Source organism: Ursus maritimus, unplaced genomic scaffold (assembly GCF_017311325.1).
Source record: "Ursus maritimus isolate PB19 unplaced genomic scaffold, ASM1731132v1 scaffold_22, whole genome shotgun sequence".
NCBI lineage: Eukaryota > Metazoa > Chordata > Mammalia > Carnivora > Ursidae > Ursus > Ursus maritimus.
Window position 1 is genome coordinate 12,560,993 of NW_024424675.1, and position 27,239 is coordinate 12,588,231.

Here is a 27,239-nt window from a genome sequence, read left to right on the forward strand (position 1 = left end):
GGAAGTTTTAAAAGCCCCCATAGTGTTATTGAATACCATTCCCTGACATGAGGACCAATATAGAATGAAAATAAGAATAAATTCCTTAGTTGCCAGTCCTAGAATTGAATAACAAAAGGAGCAAACACTGGAAGGCAGTACTGATAGCCATGTAGAAAGCATATATGTAAGCGGTTTTAGCTATCTGCTGGCTCAATTAGGAATCAGTTTGTTCATTTAAAATAAGCAAGGACAAGTTAGGTGGTTGGCACATGGATGAGAGGATCTTAAGTAAAACCAGGAGCCACTGAAAGCAGGATAGATAGTGTAGGAGGCAGGTTCTGTTCTAGGGGCATATGAGAGTTGTCATTATCCTCAGAATACAGATAAAGAATACAGAATATGAAATGGCAGGCCAGGAATTTGGGGACTCAAACTCTGGTGCATCTCTAAAAGATAAAAATAATCTTTTAATGCAGACTTTCTAGATTCTAACTCAAGCAAATTCATCAACTTTCTTTAAAGAAATCACCCTTTGATTGGCCATTCTCCTGCTTATTTCTAATAATAGGAAGAGTTTGTTTTATGTGAAATGAACATTTAATAGCTGTATGTGTTTAGCAAAACATAACTATTCTGAATCTGTTTTCCTACCTATAAAATGAAATAGGGGCACCTGGATGGCTCGGTTCGTTAAGTATCTGACTCAGTTTTTGGCTCAGGCCATGATCTCATGGATCCAGACTGAGCCCTACCTTGGGCTTTGTGCTCAGCTTACCAGGGAGTCTGCTTGAAGATTCTCTCCCTCTGTCCCTCCCCACACTGGCATGTGCACGCTGACACGTCCACGTGCGTGCGCTCTCTCTCAAATAAATAAATCTTTAAGAAAATAAATAAAAGGAAAATAATCATTTGAGGATTAAAGGAGATAAAGATGTGAAATGAATTGGAAACTTATAGAAATTATTATTGTTGCTATATGTATTGTCATTATTTGTTAAGTACAGAATAACAATTTTGTCATTCATTTAAAAGAAACAACTCAGTAAAATAACAGTAAAATAGTGTGGAGATGAGTGGCTCCAAAGTTTAAGTAGTAGTTGTTTTCATTTTTCCCTAATATGAAGCTTTCTCTAGACCTCCCTCTCCTTACAGACTTTGACCTTAGAGTGGAGAAATGGAGTTGAATGTCCTCAGTGATAAAGTACTGAGGACAGGTAAGCAAAGGAGCCTGTTGGATTGGTAGACTGCAGGGGAGAGCTTGTTCCAGATACAGAGGCCCAAGGGCAGATGAGAGAGAAGAAATGAAACAAAGAAAGCAGTTAGGGACAAGCCTGGGCCCAGCCAAAGGAAAGAGCAGAAGAAAGGGGAAGGCATGTTGGCAGAGGCCTAAGGTTCCTCATTCTATTTAAGGACGGAGTGAATGAAGGAGCATCATCTTCAGGCAGCCTCTGGTTGTAAAGTACTGCCTATATTCAGGGCTCCTTCCTACAATGAAAGTTTCCCATGATAATGACAAATTCCATTTCAACACATGTGGGCTTATGCTTCCTTTAGTCCCTTTGCAGCCTCAAGAGCAATTGGGGACCATTCTTCCATTACAGACTAACAAATTTAGTCATGTCCAACATGTTTCAAGGAAACAAATGTCTTCCAGCTGCCTGGGAGTGAGTTTGCCCTTGAGTACAAAGATGGCAAAAAATTAAATAAAAAAAAAGAAGTCCAAAGCTCCAAGAGCAGCGAGTCAGGAAGAGAACAAGAGAATAGAGAAAAGTCCACATTTCAATTACAGCTAAAATCCCCAAGACTCATAGATGTAGCATTAGTTCATCACTTGTGCACAGAGTTGGGGAGCTACTGTAGATAGACCCAACCAGCATGACCTCTAAACACATTCCCAAACTCAGGTTGGATAGTGCCCCACTAGGGCCCATCACTGTTTTACTTTCAGTCCATTTTATTCACAGTGCCCATTTAGACAAAGACTAGAGGGTGGAGAAGAGATGAAACTGTGATTAGCCTCTCCTTTTCTCTCTTAATACATCTCACTTATCAGAACCTGCCCCAATTCCCTAATGAGGATGCAATTTCCTGATGTCCTAGGCAGAGGCAGGCAATACTTCCACATGTTTCAGGAAACACATTAATAGTGACCTGGTTTTCACCATATCCCCTTGGAAATCCCCCAGCATGACTTTTGCACAACTAAAGTTAAATAGAGGAAATAAAGGTGGTTTCTTTTGAAATAGATAGGTCATTATTCTGCTTAATTCTCACAGGTGATGCCAGACTATATCTCTGTCCACAGAGATGAGTCCACTTCCCCCAAAATCCACCTGTGAGCATAGTCATCTCATTTCCAAGCAATGATTAGTTTCTGGTAAGTATCTCCTACCAAAGGTCTCTGGGTCTGCCATCGCCTACCAAAGGTATCATCATTAAGCTTCAACCACAACAGTCATATAAAAGAAATTCAACTTTTTCCCTTGAGGTATTTTTGTTCCTTTCTTTTTCCTACAAAGTTTGTTCATTAAAAAAAAATTGCACATGTCTCAGTGGAACCAGTTATGAAACCTTAGTGGAGATGAGTTTTATCTTATTCTGCCAAGTATATGTTCCCCTTTCTTATGGTAACGAGATCCTGATAATCCTGTAAGAAACCATCTCAATTTTATTCTTATTCCATGTGACTTGGAAAAGACATATGACCTAGGTCTGGCTAATCAGCATCTACACAGAGCCACTATTATTGGTTCAGGGAAAGCATGTAACTGAGGTGAGAGCAATCAGAGTTAATCTTACCACTTTTGCATTCTCTTTTCTACTGAGGTTACTGAAGGGAGAAAATGTACACATGGAGGTATTGAAAGCTTAACTGCCATCATGGAGGAAAGTCGTTTGAGATTGGAACCAACAGAAAAGAAAACAGAGGTGATAGTGGGAGACATAATTCTGATGGCATTGTCAGTTCTTAGATACAGTCATGCCTGATAGCCAGTCTACCTTTGATCTTTTCAGTTTTGAGCCAGTATATTTTCTTCTTGACTTCGTTCTAAGTTAGGTTTCCGGCCCATCTATGTTAGGTTTTCTGTCACTTGCCACCAAATATGTTGTTTTAAAATCTTCCCTTCTATGCCAATGCTTCATATCCATCTAAGACTTTATTAGCAATGTTCTCACTCTGCCACTTACTTAAAATTATGCCTAGAAACCAGGTGATAGTAATGAAAATGGCCCACAAGCTATGACAGTCATCACTAGCTGAAATCTTTGCTTCCAGTGAATAGAGGAATTTGGATCATAATGAAAGCACACAAAATCATTTCCAATGTGAATAATCTTTGGGACAACTCCATTCTTCTTTACTCCAGAGACAGACAAGAGTGTCTTCTCCTTTGGTCTGATAGGTTAGCCAAAAACACAATAGACTGAGAGTATGAAATTGCGAGTACAATAGGAAATACTACCAATAAATAAGAGCAGAACAGGAAAATGAATATGCTATTAGTTGGAACTTTGTAAATCACCACCTGAGTGTTTATTAAGTGCTGGAGTTAAGTTTGATTATAATGGGTGAAGAATTTCCATGTGGTAAAAGTGAGACTAGGGTAGCCAAGAAGCAGTTGGAAGTCACACAGATCTGTTCTTGGCTTTCCAATGGGTGTGGAAAGAGTAGACAGAACTAAAAACACAACTGGAACTCTGGCCCAGTTCCTGAATATTAGCATAGAGGGGTGTGTTTTCCATGCAAAGGGTGTCATCAAGTAACCAAAAGAAAAAATACTTGGGGAGAAGAATGAGGGTGGGGGAGGCGTCCCTTTCACTGTAGTTCTCCAATGTCAAGGAGACTGGCTGGGGATCAACAAAGATCCTCTAAGAATGCCTCTATTTCTTGGTTTTTGGCCAGTTACTCAGAGCAGATGTGAAACGTTTGCTGTGATTAGGAAATATTTTGCATGTGAGAATGTGGATGCTACAATCTTCAACTCAGCCAAGAAGACTTAATAAATGGTGAAATTTTACATCTTTAGGGAGGAGCAACATATTTTTTAAAAAGTGTTGGTTAAAATAAACACCAAATTCCCAAGGAGAGACTCCAAACTCTGATGATGTGCAGCACTGATCATTTTATTACTGTGGAAAAATTTACTCAGATGGTGCAGCCCACTTCATCCTTTTGTTAATGTTCTCGTTCTCCCATTATCAATGGCATATGAGTACTCATCTTTTACTATCTGGGTTTTCTTTTGTTATTGAATGAACCAGAAATTGATGATAAAATATGTCCTCGTTAGCAAATAGTAAATTAAAAAGTGATCTAATGTCATTAAAAAATGAGAAGCCTTTTATTTTACAAATGAAACCAAGTTATCATTGGCAAGAAAATTATGCACATTAGGAATACACTTGCATTCTGGTTCCCCAGTATAGGCAGCTGTCTGACCTTCAAAATCACTTTATTTCTCTGGGCTTCAGTTTCCTGTTGTGTCAAAGGAGAGAGTTGGACTACATCAGCATTTCCCAGAGCGTGTATTGTAGAAACTAGTTCTGCGGGATGTTAATGAATTGTCAAAGCAAAGGTGGGAATTCACTGATCAAACAGGACAAAGAAAGACATTCAAGACAAGGGAAATAATGTGTGTGAAAGTATAGAGGTATGAAAAAGCTTTTTACTCATTTGTTTCACAAATATTAACTGAAAACCTATTATATGCCTGGTGTTGAGTGTGCCTGAAGTTGGGGATTCAGTGGTAAGTAAGGATGACAAGAAACTTGCCTTCAGAGAGTTTATATTCTTGAGAGATTTATGATTAAACAAGCCATTAAAATGAAATCAAATATTCTGAATATTATTATTTAAAAAAGAACAAAGGCTTCTATAATGTATGGGGATAAGTGAAGTATGAGAGGGCTTTTTGGAAGAAGTTTTGTTTGAACCCAGACCTAAAGGATAAACAGGTCCAGGCAAAGAGTGTAGAAGATGAATATTCCAATCAAAAGTGACACTATGGGTAAGAACATGGGGCTAAGGAAGAAAGCAGGGAGTCTGAAAGACCTTGAACTTAAAAATCCAGTATGGCTGAATTTGATGTGAGGTTGAAAGTGGAAGGAAGTGAGCTTTGAGGAGTAAATGGGGGAAGATCATGTTGTATCTCAGAAGTAATGCACAATGGTTTGGTTTTGTCACACAGAAAATAAGTAATGCTAAAGGATTAAGCACCTGAGAAAAATGCCCATATTTTTATTTTGGAATGGTGGCAGTGGCAATGGTGAGAAGATTTTACTGGAAAGGAGCAAGACTAGAAAAAATTTTTCAAAGGGGGAGACTCTTGCCTCCTGGCTGTTGCAGTGCAGATAGAGAAAAGAAAAAAGTGAAAGTCATTCAAGAGGTAGAGCTGGAAGGTTTGTGCCTGATTAGATGTTGGCAGTGAATAGAAGGGAATGTACTCAGTGTGGCTCACAAAGTGAATGGTGATACCATAAACCAGACTAGAGATTACAGGACAAAGAGGAGGAAGAGAAAAAGGAAATTGAAAAATGAAGTTGAGTTGTGTTAGGGCGTGTCCATCTTTTTATTCCATTGGACATTTAAATGGAAGTATTCAGATACATCAGTCTAGAACATGAAGAAATAGACTGAAGTCTGAATATAAATTTGAATGTCTTTAGTTCATGGATGACCATCAAACCTTGAAGTGGCTGAGATCACCCAGAATCTGTAAGGAGTAAAATGAGAAGAAAGAGAAGGCAAAAAAACAAACATTGAGAGAGCAAACGTATGAAACTATATCTGCAAAAAGAACAGAGAGGGAAAGGCAGAGAGGTAGAGTTATTTTTAAATTAAGATTGTATTTTGTTGAAATTTATTTATGATTTCCAAGCAAATGTTCTGGTATTTTAAAAAATTATCTAAATTCTAACTCTGGAATATAGTCAATATTTATTATCTTTTAGGATTTTTCCAAGGCACAGACAATCTCAAATGAGTTAGTTTTAAAACTATTTTGTTTCTAATTCTTGAATACAGCATCAGAAACAAACACATAATTCCACCTTTATGATCCAAGTAGATAAAATATATAGATTTTCTGATAAAATTCTCATGGCCTATACTGCAGAGACATCTTTTAAGTGGCAAAAACACAACTGCATATACACACCATGAAAATAGCCTTATTATTTTCTACCATCTTCTAGCATCCTCCTGAGTTGGCTATATAAATAGCAACCTGGAAGCTGGCTGAACAACTAAATAAAAAAATTATAGTTAACCTAAAGAACAAATCAATACAACCAGAAATCAAAAACAAACACATGTTTAAAAAAATACTAAGATTTTTCCCCCCAAGTGTTGAACATACTCAGTTTTACTGGGGTCATAACAATGAGTTTCCAAATTTTGGAACCCATTGGACCCTTAGCCTGTCTGATTTTCTGACTAAGCTACAGTCTTCTGGAGTTGATTTCATCAGTGGCTGGTGAAGCATGACTCTGTTTTTTTTATAAGCTTTTCTTCTTAAAACAACATTTTGATGAGCTAAGCATAAATTAATCAGAAACATATGGATTAAATTGACTCCAAAATACATATGGGTTTAAAAAATAAGAAACGTACTTGGGGCAAAAACACACTTAGGGTTTTATAAGCCCGGTATGTTAGAAAACCGTAGCAAGAGGATTCCAAAATATGACCTCTCCTTATCTCTGTTATGGTCAGCAAAGTTTTTGTTATCTTCTTACAGAAAAAGGAAGTCAAGAAGTAGATGAGCACCGTGAGATTCCTCAGCCTCAGAACCCACTCTCTAAGGCCAGACACTGTGGTTTCAGTCTGTCTGCTGTTGACTCTTTGAGGGAAAGCGACGCACCGAGAGAAATCTCTTAGCAGGACACTGAGGTCTATCACCACCCCTCTAGCTTTATCCTGTTCTTTTTAGACAAATATCCTCATTTTCCACTTCTTTGGGGGCAATTCTTCTCTCATATAATTTGTTGTTACTTGCAAATCAACATGTAAACATAATGAATTTACTATCTCTCCTTATTTCCCAGTCTCCCATCTTCTAGGCACAAAATCTTGGGCGCAACTTTGACTCCTTATTCCTCTTAATTCCTTATATCCCATCGGTCATCAAGTCCTGCCAAACTGTCCTTTGAAATTCATACTCTCTCCATCCTGACTGCTGTCACCCTCATCCAACCCCTCATCACCTCACACCTGGATTACAAGGGCAACCACAAAGCTGACCCTTCCTTATTCCTCCTAACCTCTAGGTCACCCCACATACTACCTGCAGTCTAATCTTTAACCCATGCTTTCATCGTATCTCCCTTCTCCTTCTCCTCTTTTGCTTTTTCTATATGTCAAATTTAAGCTCTTCTGTCTGCCTCCCAAGCTTCCTCATAACATGGATATACTCTACGTCTGCAAGCATGTTTTCCATGATTGCTCAATACCCACCACCTCCCAAAGACAGACATTAGCCATACACTATGTTCAGTTTATGTTTCAATTTATATTCCCATCCATCATTTCTTAACTACTTATTTCCTCACTTGTATTTACTTTTCTTCCACATTTTTATGGCATGATATTTATATCACAAAATGTGGGCAACCCCACTGATTTAATATATAAGTGAATACCTGAAAGATAAGAGAACTTAGCCCTCAGAGTGGCAGGGAAATAACATATGCAAAGATCCTATAATGTCCTGTGAGTGGGGAAAGGGATAGGAACAACTTTGTGTGTTTGAGAAATTGTAAAGAAAGAAATTATATGTAAAGGAATTGTGTTTAAAAGGCTACTGTAACTGACACATAGCTTAAAAGGAGGAAATGAGTGTGAGATGAAGTTGGACAAGAGTCAGAAGGAAGATCATGGATGGCCTTGGCAGCTATGCTAAAGAGTGGATCTTATTCTAAATATAAGCTGCTCTAAGGTTATTTACATTAAAGAGGACAATGTCATTTATTGGAAGATAACTCTTGTTTCTTTGTTAAGAATAAATAGCAGTAAAGACACTAGCACAACGATTACTTCAAAGAAATAGAGAGAGAAAGGTAGCTCAGACTTAGTGATAGCAATGAAGTCAAAGAATTTCAAAAAAACATTCTGGAAGAAGAATTGGCAGGATATACTCATGAGCTGGATGTGAGATGTATGAGAAGGTGACAAATCAAGAAAGACTCCTATATTTCAGGCTTGCAGAATTGAATATACTTCCTAAAATAGAGAACACTGTGAGTACAGAGAATAGGGTACACTGAACTGAGATTTTAGTTTTGGATTTAGCTCTAGACAAAACTGGATTAACTAATTTTGGCCCATCTCCAGTTCCTTAAAAACAACAAGAAGAGTTGGAGAAAACAGTTTCAAATCTCTTTTATAGGCACTGGAGAACTATTGAGGCAGTGAAGATATGTAAGGTACACAATCCCCCCCCTCAAAAAAAAGGGAGAAGGAGGAGGAGGAGGAGAACAAAAGTCCAGAAACATGACCCAGGCATTTGGTTTCCTCAAGGATTTTTCTCATTTTGAAAATAGACAATAAGAAGCTGAAAGGCTGATCAGAGATTTTACTAAATTTATGTTGCTAGAAGGACAAAAACTGTAGCACACTGAATGCCAAGGAGATGTTGGTAAACACCCTGGTCTTTTGGTTGGTACCTCAAAGACCACACCTAGGAAAAAAAGTTGAACTAGAAGTAGTCCAAATCTCATAGAGACTGATTTGAATCATGTCAAATCCCAATTGGATTAAAGTGATTTGGGATTGTTAGTGACTATAAGTTAGATGCCTACAAGAAACAAAGAGAGATTCTTTCTTGGAGAAAGATAAAAATGAGCCAGGCCTCCAAAATACTGCTAAAAGTTATCAAATACAATATTTCGTATTAAAAAAAAAGAGGCATACAAAAAATAAGATGTCCAAAATGACCAAAAGCTCAGAGGAAATACAGATAATAGAAACAAACACATAGGATATCAGGACTATGAAGATACCAGACATGAAATTAACTATTAGTGATATGATCAGATATTTTTTTTAAGAAGAAAAATTTTGGAATAGAACAGAAATTTCTCTTTAGAGTAAAATGAAAACCATGAAACTAAAAAAAGATACAATAATGGATATTAAGAATATGCTGAATAATTTTAATAACTCTGTATAAAGGTAAAGAGAATTAGTGAAATGGGACATAGATCAGGAAGAAATACACATACTACAACTTTAAAAGTCAACAAAAAGTACAGAAAAGAATGTAAAAATAACGTGGGAGATATTGAAAGGTTCTAATATGCAAGTATTTGGAATCCCAGAAGGAAAGGAGAAAGAAAATGTGACAGAACAATGTTTGAAAGATAATAGCTAGGGGTTTTCCAAAGTGGCAAAAGACATTAAGCAACACAATCAAAAGGCACAAAATACTAGTAAACAAGTTCACAGACACATTAAAAAAAAGATAATTCATCAGAACTAAAATACAGAGTTAATTTAACATTTAAAAAATTAATACAGGGGCTTCTGGGTGGCTCAATTGGTTAATAAGCATCTGCCTTCAGCTCAGGTCATGATCTCAGAGGTCCTAGGATCAAGCCCCACATCAGGCTCCTTGCTCAACAGGGAGTTTGCTTCTCTTTCTCCCTCTGCCCCTTCCCCCACTCTGCCCCACTCAGGTGTTCTGTCTCAAATAGATAAAATCTTAAAAAAAAAAATCAATGTATACAATTTACCACATTAATAAAGGAGAAAGTAATATAACATTTCAATAGATGTAGCAAAAGCATTTGATATAAACTAGTTTGTAATAAAAACTTGGTTAATATGCAGACACAAAAATTAGGAAGTAGAGAGCAGACTTAACACAACATGGTTAGCAACTTGACTTCATCTGATTAGAACACTGTACCCCCAAATGCAGAATTCACATCTTTCTCAAATGTTTACAGAAAATTTCCAAAATGACAGATTTGGACTACACAGAAAATCTCACCAAATTTCAAAGTATTGAAATAATATGGAGAATATACTCTAATTACAGTGGAATTAAGCTAGAGATCATATCAAAAAGTTAACTAGAAAGTCTCTATTCTGAAGTTAAGGAATACATCTCTTAGTAACACATGGGTCAAAGAAGAAACAATGAAAATCAGAAAATACTTTTAACTGAATTAAGAGTTGACCATCAAACAACACAGGGTTTATGGTGCCAACTCCTGTGCAATCAAAAATCCACATATAACTTTGACTCCCTCAAAACAATGACCTAGTGTTGACCAGAAGCCTTACCAACAAGATAGTTGATTAACATATTTTATATGTTATATGAATTATATACTGTATTCTTAAAATAAAGCAAGCTTGAGAAAAGGTTACTAAGAAAATCATAAGGAAGAGAAATACACTTATAGTACTGTACTTATTTATGGGGAAAAAATCCACATATAAGTAGACTTGTGCAGTTCAAACCCATATTGTTTGAGGATTGACTATATAATAAATATAGTACATATCAAAACTGATAAGATGTAACTACAGTCATGCTTTAGGGAAAACTTATAGTCCTAAGTGCATTTATTAAAAACAAATGGCTGAAAGACAATAATCTAAGTGTGCATATCAAGAAGTTAGAAAAAGAAAAACATAGTGAATACAAAGAACATAGAAAAAGGAAATAATCATAAAATAAATTAATTTGGCTTAGCTTTTCTTAAAGTAGGGTATTCCTAGTCTTCTGATAACCTACAAACAGGATCCAAGAACCTTGTATGAACAGAATCACTCTGATTCCACCTAGATTTTCTCCTTTATGTTTCAGAAAAAAACTGCATGACCATGAGTAGGAAATTTTGTTGGTTTTATTTTTCCTCAGAATTAGCTTTTCTTTACTCATACGTGAAAAGACTTTGAAACCAAGGCTGTTAAGACTCATAAAAAGCATTAAACACTAGCTTCATTAGCAAATGTCAATACTGGGTTCCTAGAACATTCTAGGGGCCCTCACTCAATTCTCAAAATGTGAGATGGACCTGTGTATGCCAAGAACTCAAGAGTTCTCTCTTGGAATATAACAGTGAAGTCATTACAATGTCCCCCACAAAGAACTTCAAGGGTTAATTTTTATTTAGAAACCAATAGATAAGTAACATCTAAACTCTATAACTCCCCAGAATTCCAGTCAACTCCGCGCTATATTTATTGTCCCATTATCTGGCAAAGTACCTGCCAGAAAGTAGGCCCTCATTAATTCCCTGTTGAATTAATGTCACATATCAATGAGCAGGAAATGTAAGCTAAGAAGCAAGGTAGCCCAGGGGCACCTGGGTGGCTCAGTTGTTAAGCATCTGCCTTCGGCTCAAGGCATGATCCTGGCGTTCTGGGATTGAGCCCCGCATCAGGCTCCTCCGCTAGGAGCCTGCTTCTTCCTCTCACACTCCCCCTGCTGTGTTCCCTCTCTCACTGGCTGTCTCTCTGTCAAATAAATAAATAAAATCTTAAAAAGAAAAAAAAGCAAGGTAGCCCATATGAACTCAAAACTGTAAATCCAAAATCAAGTTATGCTTCAACTTGTAATGTCATAACATTGATCACTAAGTTTTGAACAAAATACAACCAGTCATATATTCACACCAGGTAGTAAGTCTGTTGCCCCATAAAGAACTAACTTGTCTTCAAGTTCAGGTTCTGCCAATTCATGATATTCAGGTTAGCAGAGTTTCACTTAAACTATGAATATACTCCACAGAGCTCAGGATACTTTCAAACCTCATTTTCCTAGACCCCAGATTACATTTCAGAATCAAGACTGACTGTCATATTTCTTGCTCCACCCAGACTAATAAGTCAGTCCTTTCTATAGTAACCAAAAAAGGAATGGAAAGAAGTAAAATAGCCCATAACAGTTTGCACAATTAGGGGTGTCTGGGTGGCCCAGTTGGTTAAGCATCTGCCTTCAGCTCAGGTCATGATCTCAGGGTCCTGGGACTGAGCCCCGAGTCAGGCTCCCTGCTCAGTGAGAAGTCTGCTTCTCCCTCTCCTGCCCCTACCCCCTGCTTGTACCCACATGCACTCTCTCTCTCTCTCAAATAAATAAAATCTTTTTTTAAAAAAAAGCACAATTAGATATGTTGACATGTAATATAACTGTCAATATGGTGATTAGTATAAATTGTAATACCACAACTTTTGGAGGAATTGCACAACTTTATCACAGCCTCAGTCCTTATGAACAATGTAGCCATTGCTGGTCTGTGGCAACGAATAAGCATCATAGCACCCAGACTCCATCAGAGGTTCTATATTTACCTTACATTTGCCAACAACCCATGTTCTCTCATTTTCTGTGTAAGAGAGCTCCGTGTGGGCCAGATTTAATTTGATGCAGAAATACTATGTCACTTCCAATAAAAGCAAGAAGGAAAAAGAGATTCACACAAAAACTTATCAAGGATGGCAGCTCATGCTGGTGTTTGGAATAGTTTGGAGGTATTGTTTTGTTTACTGGGCAGTCAAGTTGAAAGGAAGGTGCACAAGCCTGATTAGAATGGCCTCTGCAGATCTGTTTTCCAAATAGAAAACATATGCCCCTACGGGGAGAGCTCTTCATTCCCAGTTACAAGTGAACGTGAAAACAATTTGACTCTGGGTAAGGAGGATATAATAATAGCATCTTTTCTTACATGAGGTAGGTCCAGGGCAAACTTCTGATGACCAAGGTAAAATGCATACCAAATATGACCAAAGGCTTTTACCTAATGCATAAGCCAAAGGGAGCCTCAGACACCATTATATTCAATCCCCTGTAGATTTCTTTAGGTGCAGATACTGAAACCTAAGGATATTACTTGATTAGACCTAAAATCACACAGCAAATCCATGACCAAGATGGAGCCCCAATGCTGGTCTCTCGATTTTACATTGCAGCACAATATTACATTATGCTGGATATCAGAATAAATTTTCAAAAGTTCATTTAGGAAAAAAAATTAGGAAAAAATTAACTATAATACTTGATATGGTAATAAGACTAGAAAGATACAGAGTTAAGTCATTTCTCATTTAATACAGAGGAAATCCTTATATATGAGTCAAATTAGTATTTTTTCTATGATTCATATAAGACTCCAGGAGCAAGTAAGATGAACTGTTTCTTATTTTCCACTAGAGCATTTTCATTATTTTCCATTTAAACACATGGGGAGTAATATTCAAAATTAACTGAATTATTTTATTCTAGCTAAATGTAGGACTGTCATCTTACATAAATAACAAATATGTATTATAAAAAGAAAACCAAAAAATATTAGCTTAATGATAAAATAGCTAGTCATGAGCTCTTTTCTGTATGTGATCAACTTACACACACATACTTTTCCATTAAATGTGACTTTTTTTAAAAGATTTTTTTTTTTATTTGAGAGAGAGAGCACGAGCAGTGGGGAGGAGGAGAGGGAGAGGGAGAAGCAGACTCCCCACTGAGCAGGGAGCATGATGCTGGACTATATCCCAGGACCCTGGGATCATGACCTGAGCTGAAGGCAGATGCTTTACCAACTGAGCCACCCAGGTGCCCCAAAATGTGATTTTTTGAATAAAAATAATGATTTGAAGTTGTTTAAATGTCCCAATTCTGAAAGGAACAAACTTCATGGCAGTTTTAGAAAACATCAGAAAAGTAAGTCCATTGTTTAAAACCTATCCTTTTGTAAGGCACCTTAAAGCCTTGAGAAATCTGAATCTCTCTAGATCTGATGCTGATAAACATCCTAAAATTTTTTTTATTGCATCATTACAAAAAAAAAAAAAATCTGGGGCAAAGTAGACATTTAAAATAAAGCTCTGTTACTAGAAAACAGACAGTCTCCATCCTCATTCTGAGTAATGTCTGCCTCTATTCAGTTCAACAGCCCACAAAGAAAGTAATAGACAAAGACATGCCAGATGAAAAACGTCACACTCCAAAAGCATACCTAGTGAAGAAACCCAGTAATCACTTCACCCAAAGATTGACTTCTGAAAATATGTTAGGAGATGGGACACTATTTTATTTTATTGTATTTGTTTTTTTTTTTCCATTTAAAATTCACATGGGAGCCCATTTATTTAATAAAGATTTTACTTTCACTAAAATTCTATTTGCTTGAATTTGGTCATGGAAACACTCCGGGCTTTCCCCAGTTTAGATCCTGTAGAGATTAATGTTGACTCAAAAGCTAGCTTTCTTTGGCCCTACCTCTACTGGATTCAGTCTTTGTCTTTGCCAGTACCCCCCAGGCCCACACTGATGATATCACTGTGAATCACTAAGAGGCCTGCACACACATGGCTCAGACATAATAATGATGTTGCTCATGACAACACCATTGTTAATAATCTGACCACACAGTGATATGAAACATCACCTGGTCTGTAGTTTTAACAATTAAAACTTCTTTCATTCTTCCTAAGCACAGACCATCTAGGATTGGACCACATCTTACTTTTGCTTTCTTTACCTTACCTCTATCTTTGTTGTACATTCTTGGCCAATGTATAATAAGGAGAAAACCTTTTGGACATATCATAGCCTTTGGTTGACCTCTTCTGACTAAATGAACATGTCTAGGACAAACACAGCTTATGTTCGACACCATTTCCCCTTGAGGTATGAAGTTGTATCTGGATGATGAAAGAGAAACAAAAAGTAACAGTCACAAATTGTCTCTTGCAGATGTATTGAATTGCTCTGAAATTTACATTTAATTTTACCTAATAATGATATTGCTGCAATGTTTTCTTGAAAAGTTTCAAAGGAAGAACTGTCCTCTACAGATGTTATTTCTACATTATTTATATTCCCATGGATTTCCAGACTGGAAATGGCACTAGCATCTTCCAAAAGTCATATGAGTGAATTCATGAAGGTTCATGGATAATGACTATATATACAGAGTGTTTACCAAGGCTTTAATGAAAGATTGTGTTTAATAAATGCAAATACAAGAAATTAATTTTACACCAATATTTAAACACAAGCAACAACTTAAAGTTTAGTAGCATTACAGTGGTCTCTACAGAGTCCCAAGACTTACACCAATGATCATATCATTTAAGCTAAAAAATCAGTTGAGTGGCAGAGAGTCAGAAGCTAACGCAGGGCAAGCTACAAGCTCAATCTCTTTGAGAATCAACTGGCTCCATGTGAACAAAATTCTGTTTCTTGGCCCCAGATTTGTGGTCTTCTCTACTGGACAGAGCTAACTATTCATCTACCAAGTATAATTGGAAATCAATAGATAATGTCTACAATCAATAAACTAATAATTTTAGTATACATATAGTTAAAAATATATACGTAAAAAGCACAAGAAATAGTTAAAAGAGTTGAAAATGTCATGTTAAAGGAGTGGGGAACTAGTATTTTTCTATATTAACTATTTAAAAACTATTTTCATCTGTGTACATATATTGCCCTAATTAAAATACAAAATGAAAAATTAAATTACGTATTGAAAACACATGCTCGTTATCGCTAGCTGAAGGAAATAAATGGGACAGTGTGAAGCATTTAGTCTAAATAATTCCTCAGCACAGTTACATGAGAGAAACCTTTCATTCTTTCATTCATTCATCAAACAGTTAAGGAGCAATCGCTATGTACCTACCATGTTTGGGCTAGATGTTCTGAGACTATGCAGACGAGTCTATCACAGTCTCTCTTCTCAAAGACCTCACAATCAAGTGTGAAGAAAAGGATAGGCAATTATAACGTAAAAAATTCGAGTTTTGTAAGATAACTTATTGACAAAAATAAAGTGTAAAGACCCATTGATAATCATTGGCAAAATCAAGACAAACTTCACAAAGAAAATAGTCATTTAGATTCATCCCTTAACAATACCAACAACATCTGTGATAATATTTCCTATGTGACAAGGGCTAGAGTTTAGATCAGTAGAGAAGAGAGCAAGGCATTTCAAATTGGGAGAGAAGCCTGAGGAAAGGTGAGAAAGTATGTGAGCTCATGACACTGTGTGTATGTATGGGGTGGGAAACGGTGAGGCAAAAAAGTTACAAGTAAAACCAATGGGAGAGAATTTTAAATGTCATGCAATGACACTTCTTTATTTTTAATGATTTTCTGAAAAAGAAAATGACATTTGCCAACTCTGGTGATCCTGTGAAGAAGGGACTGGAGAGTGAGGACCTGAAAGTGTCAGGAAGCAGCTGCAATAGCCACCGAGAGCACAGGGACCCCCAAACCAGGGCATTGGCAGTGGGACGGATGGAAGGAAAGAAATACATGAAGGGGCAGCATGTGGCAGTGAAAAGATCAATTAAACTTAGCAAGCAATTAAATGCAAGAGGTAAAAATAAGGGATCGAATATATGTTTTTGGTTTGGTTAGTTGAATTAATGGTGGTGTCAGTAACTAGGGCAGAAAGCACAGAGATAGGGGATCATGGAGGGACTATAATTAATTCCATTCAGGACATCTGGGCTGCAGACACTATCAAAACAAGCAATGTGAAGGCTGACATTGACAAGGGGCAAATATTCCTGCTTACGTAGAACAAAAACTTGAATCATGGACAGACATTTATTAAATTTCTACTATATATGCAAAGGATTGAGAAAGGTCCTATGGGAGGGCAAAGCAGCTTATAGTATAGTCTCTGACCATAGGTGTTTAATAATGTAGGTAAGAGACAATATAAATGTATGAAAAAATAACTAAGAATTATTCAGAGAAAAATTTATGGGAGAGATAGAAAAGAAACTAGGCTTTGACAAATGGATAAGGTAGAGCAAAGGGGAAAAGAGGAAGAAGTCTCAAGTAAAGGCACTGAAGGGTTTCTGAGAAAGAGGCTTTGGTGAGACCAGAAATGGTGGACTACAGGAAGCATGTGAAAAAGGAGAGGGACTAAGCATTGGGCTGGGAAGTTGGAGTTAGCTTTTGAACATTTTTAATATCAAGCAAGTTGCCTGAATGTGATAGGAGACAACAAAATAGAACTTCTGAAAGATTTTCTAACAATTAGATAAAATGAACACAGTATTGCCGGCCTGACATTTGGAAATACGCTTGCATTGCATATTCTTTTCTCCATTTTTGCAACAAATGTTTAATGAGTGGCTATTATGTATGATCCTCTATGGATGAGTACAAAATTGGATCAGAATTGAACAGCTTCTTCCAGGACTTAACATTTGAATGAGACATGATTTGTAATCGTGGAAAGAGAAATGAGTCTGGAATCAGCACTTGTCTTTCCATTCAGGCTTTGTCACTTAAAAACTACATGACTTTGGGCAAGTCACCAATTCACCCTAAATGTTTTTACCATTGTTATTTTATGTTTTTGTTTTGATGTTAGGCATTCTTAGTAGTATTTTTTTTTTATTCTTTGCCTTTTCCCTTCTCTCTCTCCTGCTTGTCACAAAGTTATAATTTTTATTATAACAAAACTGGATCATATTGACAGATTTTTATACAACTTGCTTTCCTTCATGGAAAAATTTGTTGAAAGCTCTCCTGATGTACAACTAATTCATATTTATGTCTTTTTTTCCTAATATTGGATGTATTTTTCAATATTCTGTATGTCTTCATCTTTTTCAGGTTTTTGCCTTATAATAAAGCTGCAATAAATATCCTTGCCCAGATAGCTTTATTTCCTAGTGCTTCCTTCTGTGGGAAGGATCTTTAGAATTAGGAGTGCTGGGTATATGCATTTTCAGTTTCATTAGGTTTTGCCAATCTGCTTTCCAAAAAGCCTGCAACAATTTATAGGTCTATATAAGAGCAGTGGTTCTGAAAGGTAATGTTCATCATAATGACCTGGAAAGTTTGTTATAACACAGTTTCCTGGGCCTCACCTCTAGTGATATGACTACCTGTACTCAGTGATAATGTTATTTCTAATTGTTGGCAGCATAATAGATATAAAATAATATCTTATTGTGCTTTAATTTGCATTGTACTGACTACTAGTAAGTGTGAGCATCTTTTCAAACACTTGTGGGCCACTTGGATTCACTTTTCCGTGTACTGTTTTCAGTGTCCTTTGTCTGCTTTTTTTCTATTAAGTTGCTTATTTTTTCCTGAAGTTACCTCTCACAGTGCATTAGCCATTTCCCCAATCTCTTCATGTGCCCAATCATTGGGAGGGACTTAACTGTCTTTCTCCCTTCCTGTTAACCCAACAACTGAGGGAGATGTGGATTCAAAGCTCCTTCCCATAAGAGGAATGGGTAAAGGCCACTTCAAAGTGGAATTCAGCATTCTTAATTAAATAGTATGGCTGAGGTATCTTTTCCCATGTGCCTTGTCTTGTCACCTCACAAAAAGAAACAGTAAGCGAAGATCTATCTGTGGGTCTTCCATCTTACAGTCAAGATTAAGTGATGAAATAAGACATTTCTGTTTATTAGATTCAGTTAAAATATCTGTGACAGGAGAAAAACTTTTATAGGTTCCCTGAGTCATGTCAAGAGAAATTCTTTCACAAGGACTCACAAGTTTAAGCAGGTCCTATCATAGACTAACTTCTGTCACTTTGGGGAAGGGACATTTTCTTGCATATATTTTCAGTCATTACAGTATGTAGGAAAATATTTTGAGCTTAGTACATGTTCAATTAATGACATGTTGTATTATCTATCTTTAAAACTTTATACACATACACAGAGGTTATGACTTAGCCCACAGCATGTTAAGTCTTTGCTTTTATAAAATGGGGTTTACTATATTTGTGCTTTAGAATTGGACAGTCTTTCCTTCATACCACAGTGTGCATGAAAGATAACTCTCCAATCTGAAGAATGTTTTCCCAAATCATCATTTCAAAATAAGAACATTCTGGGAAAAAGTCAAAGCAGGGCATCTGGAAACTGAGTTCCAAACCTCTAAAGTGATTCAGATTGTGTTTTGTCTTCAGGGATATACTGGGACACAGTTGGAGGCTTTAATTGTCTCAGTCAGAATTCCCATCCCCAAAGTTGACCATCACTAAACTGTGGCTCCATGTTATGACGAGGGCATAACCCAAGTTCAGGAGTTGCCAGTAGTTTGTGGCACAAATGTCTGGTCACCAAGGGCAGAAATCCCCAACCATCTAGGGACTTGTGGTTTAATGGGGTATGTACTTGCCAGTACTGCTCTAAAGTGATTTTTACTTTGAACAACTTGTTGAGCGCTATCAGTATACTGCTGGTATCAAAGTAGGAATGTTTGTTTTGGTTGTTATTTGCTTTGTTTTTAGTCTGAAAATAAATTCAGAGCCACACAGTCTACAGTTTGCAAGATTCAATGCTTGCAGGCAGGTTGTAATTGATTGCAAACATGGCCAAAATACTTTGCCAAATACATGGCCAAAATACGTCTCTTGTCAAGACGTGGAGCCTGTTTCCTTACTGTTTGAATCTGAGTTGGTGTCTGTTACTTGCTTTGGATAATAAAATACAAGAAAAATGATGTATGAATTCCAATACTAGAGCACAAGAGGCTTTGCAGCTTCTGCTCTTGTGCCCTTAAAACCCAGAGTCCACCGTGGGAAAAAGCTCAAGTTAGCCTGCTGGATGATGACTTGACTCAGAAATACGTACTGCCCCAGGTGACTGCCCACCAACCCCAGAAACAGAGCTACCTTGCTAAATGGCAGTTGAGCACAGATGATGAGTAAGTAGGACTAAACCCATCAAATTACCCTCAAATGCTGAATGAGTAAATACTTGTGTTTTTAAGCCATTATGTTTTGGAATTGTTTGTTACATGACAAAAGCTAGCTAATACACAGGTTCATACATGCATACATATAAACAGGGTAGTAAGGAATGGTGAGGACTGTGGTAAACTGTGATAATACATGCCTGTCTAAAGGAATTCAAATAGATTTTAGAAAACCCTGCTTGCCATAGGAAACACATCTGGAAGCTGCCTGCCAGCCAAGAGTGTTTGCCTTCTGAGCAAGCCAATTCCCTTATTCTTACAAATGAGAAAATTGGTCCAGAAAGTGACTTACTCAAATTGCTATGGCTAGTTTATGCCAGAACAAAAATAAAGTCCAGCTCTTTTGGTAGCCTATGTAGAATCTTTTCTTTAACAAGAGATTGGCTTTTTCTATCTAAAATAGGCATAACTTCAAATAAGAAAGAACAGCATAGAACTAAGACTGTTCAATTCTTTACGAGGGGATCTTTAAATTTTGTTATGGAAATTGTTTCAATGAGAAAGAATGGATCCGTAATTTAAGAAAAAATATTCTTAGAAATGTTTATTGAGCTTAAAATTTTCTGTCCAGTGAACACATCACCCTCACTCATTAATTATGTTTTCATATGTTCTGGAAACCAGAAAGAATAACAAAGTTCTCAAATCTTAAAATGGAGGGAAAATGGTTCTGTTACGTAACTCTTCAAGAAACTAACTCCTGTCAGGTTACGCAAGAGGATAATAAAACCCATACTGCATTTCCTCTGAACACATAATACCACCTTTTTGTAGATGTACAAATTACTACCCTTAATATGAGTTTCACCATTGATGATACAGATCATGTTGTAAAGGATAAACAGATGTTTCGACAGGTATCTGGCATTTGGCTATAAAAAAGTAAGTTAGATAGTCAATTTTCATTCAGTTCCCGTCCTGTGAAGTTATCATAAACCAAATGATTTCTCACATGGTATGTTTATTTGGTATTCCTTCACAGAAGTTTACTCTTTACCTTGATGAAAAGCCTTTCTTGCACAAAGCCACCAAATAAGGATTAGGAAATAGGTTAAATTTAAACTGTTTCTTTTCATATTTGTATTTTGTCCGTCTTTCTAAAAAGATAATGTTGTTATTCTCAATGAAGCCCAAGAGTTAAAACATTTAAACTAAATTTTAAAACTTGGGGCACCTGGGTGACTCATATGGTTAGGTGTCTGCCTTTGGCTCAGGTCATGATCTCCAAGTCCTGGGACCTAGCCCCACATTGGGCTCCTAGCTCAGCAGGGAGTCGTCTTCTTCCCCTCCCTCTGCCTCTCCCCCTGCTTGTGCTCTCTCTGTCTCTCTCTGTCAAATGAATAAATAAAATCTTTAAAAATAAATATAAGTAAATAAATAAATTTTAAAAATCAACATGGTGTTGGCATCCCTCTATGCATTTTAACATCTGTGCATTGTGAAAACATTTTAAAATGTCTTTTGGAATGTGCATGTAAGCAAGTACACCTAAGTTTACAATGGAGACATGGGAAGCACTGTGAAGGAAAATGGGGTGGGAGGCGTGAAGCAGAGAAAAAGAGCACAACCCAATTCCCATTACTTAATAGAACACATTGTGAGGCCAGAGCCTTGTGGGAGCCAATCACCAGCTGACAAAATTAGATTCTGAATCATGCTTTGTAATTCTTTCTAATGCCAGCCAGAGATGAGAGCCTTCCCTGGGAACTGGTTCCTCCCAGGACCTACCCCCCACCCAGCATTCCTTATCAGTCCCTAGCCAGCTGCCAGCTCTTAAGGTTGCTGGAAAGAGGATTTAATTCTCAATGTTGTACATTAATATTCAAATTCCTTCTTATCCATAGACTGTGACTTAAGTATGAACTTTTTTTTCCATCTCCACCCTCTTTCCTGCATGAATTTCCTTCCATAGATTTTACCCAGAAAACTTTGAATTGAATAGACTTAGAAAGGAGAGTCATTTACAAAATTCATAGGGGGTCTGTTCTTCTGCAGCATAGGCATATCCCCAGAGTAATGCTTCTTATTTCCTAATTACAAAATCTAATCTTACTAAATATCATTTAAAATACATCACCACCCCCAAATCTTCTTTACCCCTCTAGCAAGTGTTCAGCTAATGTCTGAAGTTGTTGGCAAGTAAATTGGAATTAGTTACAGTGGAAAATAGAGTTATCAAAATGTAGCCAGATATCTCATATTGCTTTGGATGGCCTTGGCTTTCACATGAATGCCTTAGAGAATATGTAGTTTAGGCAAAACTTTTCAAATGATTTCAACAACAAAAATATACCTGCAGGTTTATTAGGAATCACATGACCAAAAAATATGCATTGTGAAAGATATGAAAGCATGTACTATTTTGTGCCGGAAAGTATTTTGGCTTCAACTATCAAACTAAAAGAAAACATGAGAGGATTTTATATTAGTCTTATTTAATGCGGGGTTCATTATCAGTGCAAAGCACCTTAATGTTCCACTTTACTTTGCATTCATTCTACTTTGCCCAGTGTAGAGAAGTCCCCTTTGCTGCACTGAACAAACATTTATCAGTGGCAAATTGCATAAAGCCACTTTAAAGGATACAGGAAGATGCCTGTTTTCATGGATTTTTTATTATAGGGAGTCAGATAGATCTTTTCCAAATTCTCGTCTAAACCATCCACTACTTTTAGGACTTTAGGTAAGTTATTTAAACCTAAGCTTCAGTTTCCTCATCTGTAAAACCACCACCTCAAATAGTTAGTCAGGCTTAAGGAAACCAATACATGTATACCAGTTTTAACACGCTGCCCAAAACACAGTAAGCAATAAATTAAATGTCATCTTATATTGTTATCTATTCTGATGAGGAAAACAAATTTATCTTTCAGAAAACTAACAATTTCAGATCAGATGCTGGAGTCCAGAGCCAGCTTCTGTATTTATAAAGCCACTGGGGTCAGTCTTCACAATTTATCCTCTAATGCCCTTTGGATATATACCCCTTTCCTGTTTGAGAGATACAACTCAGGTAATATGCTCTCAGGGTTATGGAAATTGACCGAGACATTGTCTATTGCAGAGACAAGCTCATTCTCAACTACCTACATTTGATCAAAACTTTCCTGAATGTGCGCCATAGACTCAAGGCTCCACTTTCTCTCATGTTAATGCAATAAAATAAATCAAGCAAGAATGGTGACAGTGACCAATGGGTTTTGTATTATCCCTTATAAGAAACAGAGGACATCTTAAATTTCCTCCAGGATGTTATGCTTCAATTCTAAGTGCAGAATAATGGCAGCAAATTTAGGCACCTATATGATTTTAAGGAAAGGATTTTAGAGAAAGGGAAGAATCGGGTGCCCCTGAAACCACCATGAGAGGTAGACATCCATTCATCCATTCCACTTGTATAAAGTAGAACCGACATCTCATTTTTTAAAATAGAAGCTAACACAAAAACCTAATGCTCAAAAACAGAACAGATAGAATTATCTCACTTTTCTTAAGCATAATTCTTCTCTAACTTGGTGGGGGATGAGGACTAAAGATCACCCTATAGCTAATCAAAGCAACATTTGAGAAAATTAACTAAAGCAACAGGATCAAAGGAACATTTGAGAAAATTAATTTTCCTTTGTTACCATTAAATGACAGAATGTGCCCAGATATGGTATTCTGGTTTCTTAATGGTTTTAGCATATGAAAATGTTCACTGAATTAATTATATGGCTTGAAATGCCTAATATTATATGAAAGTTAACCTTGGAAAAATGCCTATATTCCATATTGAAGGTTATGGTTTAATAATTACCTTTGGTAACAGTATTATAAACAAAATGAATTTGCTTCCTGTCACTCAAGATTAACTGTGACATCTGATCTTTAGGCTCCTTCAAACTTGCTGGCTAAACTATAATCTTCCTTAAACCCAATTATTGGTCTACTCCCATGCCTACACCTACACAACTGAATGTGGCTAGAGAAAAACACATGCCTATGATAACTGTTCTTACTTTAATGGTGAGTAACCTTACGTGGTGCCTCGGTGCTGTCCAGAAAACACACTGTACTTTCCTAGTCCATTCACTCTCCCATTCTTTTAAGAACTGCTTGATCCCTTCTCTCTCCTTAAATATATGACACTTCTTCATCTTCCCTGGTAGCTGATAACTTTGCTTCTACTTCCTGGAGATTATGGAAGCAATTAGATTAGACCCCACAAGATCTTACTACCATACCTACTCTCTTACTTCTCAGTACCATAGTAAACTGTCATGTGCCCATTTAAGGCCAACTCTGCCATTCTCACCTGCTAGAGGGCATTGCTCAAATGATTTTCCCCTCTTTCTGCTGTATCATCAACGATTCCTCTTTTATGGATCATTCCTATCACCATATAATCAGGCCCTTAATATTTCTCATCATTACAAAACAAAACTGACTCTTAATCTAAAAGACCTTTTCATCCCTTTAGAGCAAACCTTCTAAAAAGAGGTATCCATATGCCTACTGTCCAGTTTACCTTGTTCCATTCTCTCCTGAATCCACTCTACTCAAGATTTTTCCCAGCTAGTCTACTAAATGTGAAGGTTATCAATGGCATAAGGTTTGCTAAATGCAGTAGTTAATTCTCATCTAGTTCGGTCAGCAGCATTTGTCTCCTTTTTGAACAACTTGTACGTCTGGCTTCCAGGACATCAAACTCACTTGATTTTCTCCCACCCCATTGTCCCTCCAGTCAGCTTTTCTGGTTTCTCTTAGTCTTCCTAAACTCTAATCATTGCCCTTCTTGGGCTAAATCCTTAGGACATTTCTCTGTTTTATTCACTTTCTTGGTAATCTCATCAAGACTCATAGCTTTATATATTTCTAAGCATGGACCTCTCTCCAAAACACTAGTTTCATACATCAACATCCTACTAAACTTCTTCATTGAATGTCTAACAGACATCAGAATGGAACATGTCCAAAAATTAAATATCTATATTTTACCTCACTCAAACCTTCCCCTTTCACATTCTCCATCTCAGTAAATGTCAGTTCCACCCTTCCAGTTGTTCATATTAGAAAAAAAAAAACAAACAAACAAACTATAGTCATCCTTGCTTTCTGATTTTATTCAGACCGATATTTTATCTGTCAGCAAATTCTACCTGCTCTACCTTCAAATTAAAAGAATTCTAATAGTTTTCATCACTTCTATCACTGCCCCATATCCAGATTATCTTCCATTTGCATCTCTCCACCCTTCCCCAAATTGTTCTCTAAATTAGCTCCAGTGGTCCCTATCAGTTAGGTTCAACCATGAGCAGTACTGACAAGAGTTTGAGTGAATGGAGATAATGAGTTCAGGGGAGTTATATCCCTGGTTCCCACCATGCAATCCTCTCAGGTTGGTGAATCTCTACTTGAAGGTTCCTGTTCCTCTCAAGGCAGCCTACTGGATGCCACTTTCTCCTTCTGGGTTCCAGTAACTGTCATCCAATCCCTTCTGGCCAGGGGTGAAAGTAAATCCTCTGATATTAACAACAGATCATCACACTATCCCTTTTAGTTTCCCTATGCCCCACTTACTATCTCTGTAAATAGTCACTTCGTAAATAAACCTTCTTTAAATTATCCTAATTTGAATACGGTACTTGCTTCCTGATTGAGAATGTCAATGATAGTAGTTGCTACCAACAATAACTCAAAAAACAGACTTTCAAAGTGGTTGTGATTGGACTGTACATATATCAATGGAGGAAATGGGACATGAAGAATTCAGAGGAATGGTAGCAGGATTTCTCCACTTAGCATGATACGCAGTGCAAGTGTAAGACATCAAGTGGCTGCAGCACTTTGTGTAAACATTAGTGATTATAATGACTATGAAGGCACCTTTCTTCATATTATAGCTCAAGAGAATAAACACAGGAAGGATAAAAATTATAAACTACATGTATAAAATTAAGGAAACACAGGAAATCAAAAGACCTTTATGGCAGATTTGAAAGAATCTTTTATCCCCTGTAGTCACAGAGCAAATATTGTTGAGGGTTATCAGAGCTGAGTAAGTTCAGTGCCTTTTAAGTGTTCGACACAACCAGGTCTCTATGGTAAGGTTAAAGTAGTATTGGGGAAGAATGGAACCATGCGGTAGGGCATGGGGATATTTGGTTGAATATGGATGAGGCTAAGAATCTCAAAATTCCAAATTCCACTGAGTTTCCTTACCAATAAAGGTAAAAGAGTTTAACAAGATATTTATCATATTCCTGAGCAAATTACAGATGTATCCTTGAGGAATACAGGAGTGATCATTCCTATTACATGTCTTTTTTTTATAATAATATTTTTTTATTATATGATGTTAGTCACCATACAGTATATCCCTGGTTCTTGATGGAAAGTTCCATGATTCATTAGTTGAGTATAACACCTAGTGCACCATGCAATACGTGCCCTCCTTACTACCCATCACCAGCCTATCCCATTCCCCCACCCCCATCCCCTCTGAAGCCCTCAGTTTGTCTATTACGTGTCTTTTAATTCACCTTTTTGGCTTAATAAAAGAAGGAAGGAGGGAAGGAAGGAAGGAAGGAAGGAAGGAAGGAAGGAAGGAAGGAAGGAAGGAAGGAAGGAAGGAAGGAAAACAGTAACAAATGGCTCCTATAGAATGACAACAGATTATCAAAATTTAGTCATGTGATTATGACAATCATACATACAGTTACAGAATGGTTAATCTCTGCTGCAACAAATCAGCACAATGTGTAGCACCTGACATGCCGCTATTGATCTAGTAAATATCTTCTTTCCCTTTCCAATCAAGAAGGAAAACCATTGTCCCCTCCTATTCTCTATCATAATATAGTCTCTAGGGAATGTGATTAATTTAAAATCCTATAAAACATCATGCTGATCTAGTTTATTGATGACATTATATTAATTGGATCTGATTAACATGAAGTATAATGTTCCTTTGATACCTTGGTATAGCATAGGTATTCCAGATGGTGAGAGAGAAATTGCAGAAGTCCAAACCCTACAACACTGGAGTTTATACGGGCTCAGCAGTAGCAGTCTTGGCAGGATACCCCTCCTAAAGTGAAAGACAAATTTCTGCACCTTGCACCACTTATTATAGAGAGTCACAGTACTTGGGAGACTTGTTCGGATTTTGAGGGTAATTTATAATACATCTAGGTTTGCTGCCCTGAATCATTTACTTGCTAATCCATAATACTGTCAATTTCAAATGGGCTAAGGGCACAAAAAATGTTCTACAGCTAGTATAGGCTTTGATATGAGCTTCCTTACCACTTGGGCCTATGACCCAGAACAACCAATAATAGTGGAATTGTCTGTGGTAGACAGAGTTGTTGAATGGATCCTCTAGAAAATCCCCAAATACAGAAACTTCTATAGGTATCTAGGGTTTTGGAGTGAGGATATGCTCTCCTTTGTTGATAACTGTTTTCTATTTGAAAAGCTGCTTTTAGATTGCTAGTGGGTCTCTACACAAAATGGAGATAGGGGTTATGAATCAACAGCATGGTTTTTCTCTCACAAAAGCTA